Source organism: Martes martes (assembly GCF_963455335.1).
Source record: "Martes martes genome assembly, chromosome: 6".
Lineage (NCBI taxonomy): Eukaryota > Metazoa > Chordata > Mammalia > Carnivora > Mustelidae > Martes > Martes martes.
This window is the reverse complement of record NC_137893.1, coordinates 17,763,178-17,774,833: the sequence shown is the minus strand read 5'-3', so window position 1 is coordinate 17,774,833 and position 11,656 is coordinate 17,763,178.

The window sequence follows — 11,656 nt, the reverse complement described above, 5'->3', positions numbered from 1 at the left end:
TAGAAGTTTTAGAAATTTAGAATTTTTAGAAAGAACTGAAAAAAAAAAAAAAAGAATTTTAAGAGCAGCAAGAGAAAAGAGAAGTTACATACAAGTAACCCTGATAAGATTATCAGCAGATTTCTCAACAGAACTTTTCAGTATGGGAGAGAAAGTGATAAAATAATCTAAATATTGAAAGAAAATTACTACCAACCAAGAATTCTATACCTTGTGAAGCTTTCTTCAGAAATGAAGGACGGGGGCACCTGGGTGGTTCAGTCATTAAACATCTGCCTTCACCTCAGGTCATGATTCCAGGGTTCTGGGATTAAGCCCCACAAGGGGTTCCCTGCTCAGCAGGAAGCCTGCTTCTCCCTCTCCCAATCCCCCTGCTTGTGTTCCCTCTCTCACTTTATCTCTCTCTCTGTCAAATAAATAAATAGATTCTTAAAAAAAAAAAAAAAAATGAAGGAGGGATAAGCTTTCCTAAACAAAGAAAAGCTGAGAAAATTCATTACCACCATAAATGCCTTACAAAAAATGCCAAAGAAGCTCTTTGAGTGGAAGTAAATAATGCTCATTAACATCATAATAACATAAAAAGGTAGTGTAAATCTGACCAGTAATAGTAAATATGTAGTCATAAAGTCTGCAATATGGTAATAGTGGTGCATGATTCACTTACAAGTCTAGTTTAAAAGTTAAAAAAAAACAGTAATAAAAATAACGATGGCTATAATAATTTGTTATCAGTTAAATAGTATAAAAACATCTAAATTGTTATAACAATAACCTAAAATGTGAGGCAGAGGTGAAATAAAAGTGTAAAGTTTATGAATTTTATTAAAATTAAGTTATTATCAGTTTGAAAAGGGGACTATAATTTAAGATATTTTATGTAAGCCTTATGCTAACCACAAGGGGAAACCCTGTATTGATTACACAAAATAACATGCTAAGAAGTCAAAATATACTCATATCAAAAGACATCTAAATATACACAAAAAAAAGACTGCAGGTTAAAAACAAACAGCAAAATATGAATCAAATAGAAATCAATTAAACTTGCAAGAATTATTTTATTATTTTAAATGTAATGGTTTATATTATTTTATTATTATTTTAATCTAATATATTATTACATTTAAATAATTATTTTAAATGTAAATGGTTTAAATTATTTAATTCAAAGACAGAATGTCTGACTAGGCAATAAACAAGATCCAACAATCCAAAAAGAGACTAACTTTAGCTTTAAAGGCACACATAGACTAAGAGTAAAGGAAGGGAAAAAGACACTTCAAGCAAATGGTTATGACGACCACAAAAAAAGCATGGTAGCTCTACTTAGATAAAACAGACTTTAAACTAAAAATGGTAAAAAGAGAAAAAGAAGGTTATTGTATAAAGACCAAGAGTCCAATACATCAAGAAGATACAACAATTATAAATATTTATGCACCCAACATTAGAGCACCCAAAAATATAAAGCAAAAACTGACAGAGCTAATAGTAAAAATAAATAATAATACAATAATAGTTTGAGATTCTTATACCCACTCTCAACAATGGGTAGATCATTCAGACAGAGAATCAATAAGGAAACAGTGTGCTTAAACAACACTATACATCAAATGACTCTAAAAGACATACACAGAACATACAAAATATATAAATATATGCAAAATTGACATTCAAAAAGCAGTAGGGTTTCTATATACTAACAATGAATTTTCTGAAGAAAAAAAAATACCACTTGCAATGGCATCAAAAACAAGAAAATACTTGGGAATATATTTAACCAGAAAGGTAAAACACCTTTCAACAACGTATTGATGAAAGATATTGAAAAAGACATACACAAATATAAAAATATCCTGTTTGTGGATTAAAACAATTAATATTGTTAAAGTGTCAGTACTACCAAAAGCCAGCTATAGATACAATGCAATCCCCTCCAATATTCTGATAGTAATTTTTATAGAAGTAGAAAGAACAATCCTCAAATTTGTATGGAACCATGAAAGACTCCAAATAGCCAAAGAAAAGCTGAGAAGAGGCATCACACTTTCTGATTTCAAGCTATATTGTAAAGCTATAATCATCAAAACAGTACAGTACTGGCAAAAAAACAGACATATAGACCAATGGAGCAGAATCGAGAGCCCAGAAATAAATCCAAGCATATATGGTCAAATAATATCTCACAAGGAAGCCAAGAATACCCAATGAAGAAAAGATAGTCCTTTCAATAAATGGTGTTGGAATAATCAGATATCCACATGTAAAAGAATGAAACTAGATCCATATCTTATACCATTCATAAAAATTAACTCAGAAAGGATTAAAGAGTTAATATAGGACCTGAAATCATGGAACTCCTAGAAGAAAACATAGGAATAAAACTCCCTAACATGGATCTTGGTAATGATTTTTTTAATTTGACACCTAATTCACAAGCCACAAAGTCAAAAGTAAACTAAACAAACTAAAAACTTTCTGCACAGAAAAATAAACCATCACAAAGTGAAAAAACAACTATGGAACAGGGAAAAAATTTGCAAACTATATAAAGAACTCAATTAAAAGCAAAAAGACAAAAAACAAAAACAAAAAAATAAAACAAACAAAAACAAAAAACAATTTAAAAATGTGCAAAGGACCTAAATAGACATTTCTCCAAAAAAGATATATGAAAATACAAATGATACACAAAAAAGATGTTCAACATCACTAGTCATTAGGGAAATGCAAATTAAAACCACAATGAGATATCACCTAAGGCCTGTTAGGATGGTCATTATAAAAAAGACAGTAGATAGCAAATGTGGACATGGATGTGGAGGAAAGGGAACACTTGTCTACTGTTGGTAGGATTGTAAATTGGTAAAGCAACTATGGAAAACAGTATGGAGGTTCCTCAAAAATTAAAAATTGAGTTACCGTATCACCTAGCAATTCTACTTCTGAGCATATTTTCAAAGGAAACATAAACAATAACTCAAAAAGATATCTGCACATCCATGTTCATAGAAGCATCACTTACAATAATCAAAACACAGGAAAAAAACCTGTGTCCATCTATGCATGAATGGATAAAGAAGTCATCACACACCATACAATGGAATATTATTCACCCATAAGAAAAGAAAAAAATGTCTTACCATTTGCGGCAACATGGATGGACCTAAAAGGCATTATGCTAAGTGAAACAGTCAGACAGAGAAAGATAAACACTGTATGATCACTTATATGTGGAATCTAAAAACAAACAAACAAACAAAAAACACCGAAAAACAGAAAAACCCAAAAACTTACAGAAAAATCGATTTCTGGTTATCCGAGACAGAGGGTGGGGACAGAAGGAATTAGAAAAAGATGGTCAAAGCTACAAACTTCCAGTTATAAGATAAATAAGTACTAGGGATATAAAGTATAATATAATGTTTATAGTTAACACTGCTGTATCATATATAGGAAAGTTATTAAGAGAATAAACCCCAAGAGTTCTCATCACAAAGAGAATTTTTTTCTTCTTTTTCCTTTTTTTTATTTGATCTATATGAAAAAATGGATGTTAGCTGAACCTATCATAGTAATTATTTCATAATACATGTAAATCAAACCATCATGCTGCATGCCTTAAACTTATACAATGATGTATTTCAATTATTTCTCAATAAAACTAAAAAAAAAAAAGAAGAAGAAGAAGAAAATTCAGGTTCATGAAGTTGTGGGATTGAGATCCCAGAAATTTTCTTGTTGGTTGTCAGCCTGTGGATTCTCAGGTTTTGGAGACTGCTCACATTCCTTGGCTCATGGCCCCTTCGATCTTGAAAGCTAGAAATGGCACATTGACTCCTCTCATGTTTTTAATTTCTTTGACTCCAATTCTAACTTCCTTTTCTACTTTTAGGGATTGATGAGGTTATATGGAACCATGCCAGCCAATGCAGCATGAGCTCCCTGTCATAAGATCAACTGATTAGTAACTTTGGTGACATCCACAAAGTCACTTTCACCACGTATCATGATGTATTCATGAGCATGACACCAGGGGACAGAGATATTAGGGACAAGACATTTGCTTGTCACAGAGAGTAACACCCCTCCAGCTTAGCTGTGGGCTCCAGGATCCTTCCACATATCCAGCACTCAGCTCATGCCACTTCCATCATCCAGCACCAAAGCTTGGCATCTCCCCAGGGGTCCCACCATCTGCCGTATCCCACCATGTTCTGCATTGCAGATAAGAAACTTCTGGGAACACCATGTCCATCCTTTGAGGTTACAGGTACTTCTTATGGCCGCAAATCTCTGGGTTACAACATCTTTTTGTGTTCTTCAACTTTCCTGACACTTCCTAACATATGCCTCTGTGATCAATCCTCTCTGAGTTATCTAGCTTATTTTCATTTTCTTGATTAAATTTTGCCTAGTAGAGGTACCATATGACAAAAGGGCCCCGGAGCCTTAGGAGATATCACGTCAACCAAAGTTAAGCAGTTTTCCTTCCTGCAGGACTTTTAAGAACATTCTATATATTAATGGATATTGTGAATACCCCAAAAAATGATCTAAAAGGCAGCATCACTGTTTCCCAAACATTTTTTGTCAAGGCACCCTTCTCTTATGGAGCATTTTATAGGCTTAGAGCTTGTGAAACTTAAGAAACACAGTTGAAATACTCTCAAGTTATTGTGTTAACCCTAATCAACACTAAATATTTGATTAACAAAAATTATACTTTTAGAATTTAGAACAGCATTTGGGAGTTAATTTTTATGGCTAGAGAAGTAAAAACTGATAGGTTAAGTCGGTTTTCTCAATCAGTTCCCTATAACCATCTTTCCTCTAAGCACCGAAAGTCATTCCAAAATGTAAGTGAAAAAGTCATTCTCAAAAATATCCATTAGTGAAGGAACTTAACAGATAAAGGCCTCTTTCCTTCCAGCGCTCATCTTTAGGAGTCTTAACTATGAATGTATGTCATTCAGTTTCCTCTGCTTGCTTCTCCTGATACTATTTTTCTCCTCTTCCCATTCCTCACCCCCTTGCTTGCCTTCCCTACCTCACCCAGAGGATAGAAGAGAGACATGACATCAAGGGCACCCCTGAAGGAGCAACATAATTCTGAAAGGGTCACAAAAGGCCCCACAACAGAGAGAGGTTAAGTAATCTACTTCCCTCTTGATGAACTCCTATAATCATTAAAAATGATAATTACAATGACTTTGCAGCAACATGGAAAAAATGCTTTTAATTAATACTAAGTGGAAGATGTAGAACACAAAATGAGAGCTACCCTGTGATTATGACTATTTGAATTATATGTTCATGGGGACAAAAACTGGAAAGGAACATGGAACAAATAAAAATAGTTTAATTTGTCAGGGATGGCAGTATTATCATGGGTGAATATTTTCTCTCTTTATATTCAGCCAAAGATTCTGTAATGCTTGAGCAAATTTTAAAAAACTAAAATGAAAAACGGACTTAAGACTATGTAGAAGTGGTAGAGAATAAATAATCATTCTTATTTGCATGTAAGGGTGAGAAAGCAGGATCTACATAGGATAAAAAATAGTCAACCTCTTTTTTATATCCAAATGCCACTTGTTTACTTGCTGCTTAAAAAACAAAGCATCATCCTTCTAGGCAACCAAGCAGGCCCTGCTTAGGAAAAACAACTTCATGTTACTAAATATTTGAGGTTCTCATTTAAAGTGTAATTCCATCTACTCTAATTGGGCCTTGAAGTTTATTGTGGCAGGAGAACCACAAGATGACAACTGGCTTCCTGCTGAGGAGGGGTGGGAACTGAGACAACTGGAAAAAAGGACTTAAATAGGCCCCATTCACCAAAGGTTACATCCCAGAAGGTTGTCTAAGAAGATTTATAGCAGGGAGATGCCAAGGAAAGGGCTGTACCACCCACAGGCCCAGAGCATCTTGCCAGTCAACTACCCTAACTTCATGTTAGGGACTCTTGTACACCTGCTCTCAGAGCATCCTCCTCTGGTGGTCCAGCTATGGAGTGAATGCCACAGTGCTCTGACTGAGCCTCAGATCTTAGGACCAGTGGAATCAAAGTCGTAGAGGGACTCCAGGGGCATAGAACATTTAGAGTTGGGCAGAGATGCTCACAGCCTGGAAAAAGCAAAGAAAGGATGACTTTGGGGCACATTTTAATTCAGGGAAACAAAGCAAACCTGTGACCATGAATAGTGTTCCCCTATTTACACTTGAGAGAACAGATAGCTTGGAGGAACATGGCCAGGAATTCATCCCGGAAATCAGGGCTGTGAAGTGTTCTGAAGCCAGGCAATATGAAGGAAGGAAAAAGGAAGAAGGTCTTGTTCTAAGTCAGTGGGAGCCTAGCCGAGGGAGCAGGATGCTGGCAGGCCCTAGGAGAAAGAACCGTGTGAAAACCAGATGAGCACAAGCTGGAGAGACCCAAGTAATCAGGCACCAAGAGGGCCAAGGAGAGAACTTGGCAGACAGAACAAGATCCAGGCCTCTGACCTCTCTGTGAGCAGTGTTCTCTTGTGCCCACCTACTCCTGCAACGGAGGCACTGGTCAGATGCTAAACTTGGTCCAGGATGAGGATCCCAGCACACAGATGCCTGTCAGACTCAGATGTACACAGAGTCTGAGCTAGCAGCCGTGACTGAGTTCAAAAAGGTGAGTCCTGAGGGTAATGTACACAGACATGTGGTAGGCTGAGAAATGGCCTCCCACAGACGTCCTCCTCCTAACGCCTAGAGTCTGGGCATGTGCTACCTTACATCCAGGAAGGACTCTCCAGATGTGATTAAGGTAATGGACATTGAAATGATGAAATTATCCCAGATTAGCTGATGAGCCCAGTGTAGTCACACATGTCCTCATAAGAGTGAGGCAGGAAAGTCAGGGTCAGACAATATAGGACAACAGAAGAAGTGAGTGATGGGATGCCACAGGCCAAGGAGTGGGGTAGCTTCTAGATACTAGAAAAGGCAAGGAAATGGGTTTTCATCCTAGATCCTCCAGAAGGAACACAGTCCTGCCAATCTATTGATTTTTAGACTGGCAAAATAGATTTAAGACTTCTGACCTCCAGAACTCTAAGGTAATAAATTTGTATTGTCTTATGCCATATATATAGATATAGATATAGATATAGATATGTAATATAATTATTATATATAAATATATAATTGTTTTATGTTAGATATTTATTATTAATGAGAAATTAATATATTTATATAATCATTATTAATGAGAAATTAATAATAATGATTTATTATTAATGAGAAAACTTTGAAATGTAAGTTTATAAAAAATATACCAGTAAGACAGACTTTAAAAAAATAGAAAAGGAAATATTCAATTCACAATAGCAATGAAAGTTATAAAATGCTCAAGAATGAACAAGGAAAGCATAGAATGCATAGGAAGAAACTATGGAATTTTAGTGAAGGATATAATATGAAGTCTCTGTAAATGGAAAAGTATCTTTTTCTTAAATAAGAAGACTGAATATCATAAAAATGTCAATATTCCCAAAATCAATTTATAAATTATCATAATCCCAAATAAAATTCTAACCTGGTTTTTAAATTTTAAAATTATCATAAGTATAAGAAAACTTAATTCTCTGATAATAACTGAGGCAATTATTTTGAGAAGGGCGCATTGTTTAACATATATTATAATTTTACATAACAAAAATATTCTGAAAATAACATAGAAAAAGAAAAATATATAAGTAAAGATAGAGTCCAGAAATAAAGCCAAGGGTATATGCAAATTTAACATATGAAAAAATTATTATCTCAATTCAAAAGCAAAATAAAAAAATTAAATAATTCTGGTTCAAGCTGCTATTCATGAAACGAGATATATATTTGGATCTTTTTTACACACCATAAGCAAAATTAATTTTAGGCTTATAAGAATTTTTCTTTAAAACTATAAAAGTAAAATAATAAAATATTAAGGAAGATTTAGGAGAATAAATGCATAATCCAGGGGTCAGGCAGCTCTTTTTAATCAGGGTTGGAAATTTGGAAGCTAAAAAATGAAAGAGCACCATGATTCCTTACTTATAAGTAATTTTAAGATATGGTAAACTATATCACAAACCAAGTCAAAGATTAAATCACAATTTGGGGAAAATATTTACCATGCATTTGACAAATATAACATATTCAATAAAAAAAATCTAATAGAAAAAATAGCCAAAATTTTGTAGCTTTGAACTGTATGATCTCATTTCCCATGCCTGCCCAGATCTTGAATTTCTGTGACCAGATACCAACACTAGAAAACTCTATGCAGGATGCTTGAAACCATGTAATAGGCCCCCCCAAAAATATCACCAATGAGATTACACTTGGAGGATTTTGTACTATTCTAAGAGCCGTAATATGGAGTGAAGTGCTCAAAAATATGTAAACAGGGATAAAATATATGGAAACCACATCACTAAAGAATGACAGAATTGAAGAGTAGAAAAGTATGAGGAACATAGAACTGTCTTCAGATATTTTATTCCCTTTTTTTCCTATGAGCTAAAAGCCTTAAAAAGTCCTGGATGTTCCATAATCAAACATTCAAGTGACATTTGGGTGACTGTTTTCCAAAATAGAGTATAGAATATTAATATTCTGTGTCAAAGTTTAGACTTTGTTTCAGTCTAATTTTTTTCTATTTTCTCCTTTATACAGCTACCAAGGATATAAGTTCCCTTCCACTGATTTCCACAGTGTTCTTAATAGTGTATTTAATGGAGTAATGACAATTTATCAAAAATGTCTTCTTGAGCCTAAGCCAGGTTATGTATGGATGACTGGTCTCTCCTATTACAAGTCTCTGTAATAAATAAGTCTCTGTTAAAAAGTAAATGTTGCCTGACACCAACTATGATCCTTTAAAAAAGTATTTGTATATTATCCATCAAATTGAATAGCACATAGTAAGTAACAGAAACCCAAGTTGTTTTAAAAAAGAGAGAGAGCTATACTAATTATATTATTAGTTCATTAAAAATAGTATAATAATAACATTTAATTCTGTTATTCCTTCTTTATTAGTTGCAAATTTTACAGCCAGAAAGAGTTCTTACTGACTTCTGGTTATCCTGAATTATATTTATACTGAAAAGGAAGGATAAATGTTCAATACTTTCCCATTATTTACCAGTTTTGTAGTTATCCTCATAGAAGATCTTGTACATATTTTGTTAGATTTGTACCTAAGTATTTTATTGGGGGGGAGTACTAATGTAAATAATACTGTGTTTTTAAATTCAAATTATACTTGCTCACTGATGGTATGTAGATAAGTGATTGGCTTTTGAATATTAACCTTAGGGGCGCCTGGGTGGCTCAGTGGGTTAAAGCCTCTGCCTTCGGCTCAGGTCATGATCCCAGGGTCCTGGGATGGAGCCCCACATTGGGTTCTCTGCTCAGCAGATAGCCTGCTTCCCTCTCTCTCTGCCTGCCTCTCTGCCTACTTGTGATTTCTGTCTGTCAAATAAATAAATAAAATCTTTGAATATTAACCTTATGTCATGCAAACTTGCTATGATTGCTTATTAGATCCATAGGGTTTTTTATGGGATTCTTTCAGATTTTCTTATAGATGATCATGTCCTCTACCTACAAACACAGTTTTAGTTCTGCCTTCACAGTATATATATCTTTTCTTTTACCCTTTTTTTTTTTTAAACTCTTTTCTTTTAAACATTTTGTTTATTTATTTGAGAGAAAAAAATGAGCAGTGGGGAGGGACAAAGGGAGAGAGAGAGAGAGAGAGAGAACCAGACTCCCTGCTGAGCAGAAAGCCTGATGTGGGGCTTGATTCCAGGACCCTGGGATCATGATCTGAGCTGCAGGCAGACGTTTAACTGACTGACTCCCAGGGGCCCCTCTTTTTTCCTTTTCTTATCTTATTACATTAGTTAGGGCTTCCAGTACAACATTGAAAAGCCCAGTGAAGTGAAAATATCTTTGTCTTGTTCCTAATGTTAACAGACAAACTTTCAGTTTTAAAATATTAAGTATGATACTAGGTGTGATTTTTTCATTGATGTTCATTATCAAATTGAGGAAGTTGTCCTCAATTCTAAATTTACTGAAAGTTTTTATCATAGGTGAGTGTTCTATTTTTTCCAGTGTCTTTTCTGCATTTTATGTATGATTTTTCTTCTGTGGAGGTAATAGATTACATATTTGATTTTCAAAATGTTAGACCAACCTTGCATACCTGGAATAAATCCCACTTATTTCTAGTATATCATTCTTTTTATACATTGTTGGATTCTATTTGCTAATATTTTGTTAAGGATGTTTGCATATATGTTCATGAGACTAATGGATCTACAGATTTCATTTATTTTAACATTTTTGTGTGGCTTTGGTATTGTGGTAATGATAGCCTCATAGAATGAGTTAGGAAGTAACCCTAACTTCTGTCTTCTGGGAAGAGATTGCATAGAACTGGTATAATTTCTTAAATGTTTGGTAGAATTCACCAGTGAGCCCATCTAAGCCTGTAGTCTTCTGTTTGGGAAAGTTAATAGCATTGATTCAATTTCTTTAATGGATAAAATTCTATTTAGATTGTCTCTTTCTTTTCATTTGAGTTTTAGCAGATTCAGTCTTTTGAGGAATTGGTCCATTACTTTTAGGCTATCAAATTTGTGGGCATAGAGTAGTTAATCTTACCCTCTTTTTATTCTTTTAATCTCCATGGGATCTAAAGTGGAGATTAAACACACAAAAATGTAAGAACCTCCCCAAACTGGAATCCTTCTGGAGATTTTATCTCCCAGGCTTGACCACTCTGAGACTCCAGCGACTTGTTGATTACACTTCAGTTTATTCCACCCCAGTAGTGGTTCCCACAAAGGTGGGTTTCTGCTCTAGTGAATGGTTATTACCTGTCTGCCTGTCTGTCTCTCCAACTTTGGAACCAGAGGGTTAGATCCTTGATAGATCTAAAAATCTTGTTGATTATTCAGTTTGTTCAACTCATTGTTAAGATGGAGTAGCAGCTCCTAAGTTGCTTGAATGACCGGAAATCAGCAGTCCCAATCTATTTCTTTATCCCAATTTATCTTTCAAAGATACTTATAAACTAAGGAAAAGTTGTTTTAATTTTTTTTTTATTTTTATACCTTATATACCATTTCTTGTTATTTTTCTTGTTTCTAAAAGATTTCCTTTTACATTTCTTATGGAGCTAGTCTGGCGTTATTTAATCTGTTTAACTTTTATGTCTTAAAGTGTCTTTATTTCTTCTTCATTTTCGAAAGATATTTTCAGTGTGTTCAGAATTCTAGGTTGACAGTTTCTTTCTCTCAGTATTTTAAAGATGTTGCTTCGCTGTCTTTTGGCTTGCATTTAAAAATTCAGCAAATAATCAAGACCCATCAAACAGTAGTATAAATTTGAACTGATCACATCCTAAGAAGATAACAATTCATCCATCTTCTCAGGCTGAAGAATTCTTGGAGGCAGTGTGCTGATGATTAAAGCAGAAGCCCCATATACAAAATGGACTATACTATGACTAATAAAAGAGATATATTTAAGAAACCCAACCATGATGTATAGCACAGAATATCTAAACTCAAATAGATGTAGTATTTGCTCAATCAGTCTTCACTCTAAGACTAAGTTCACA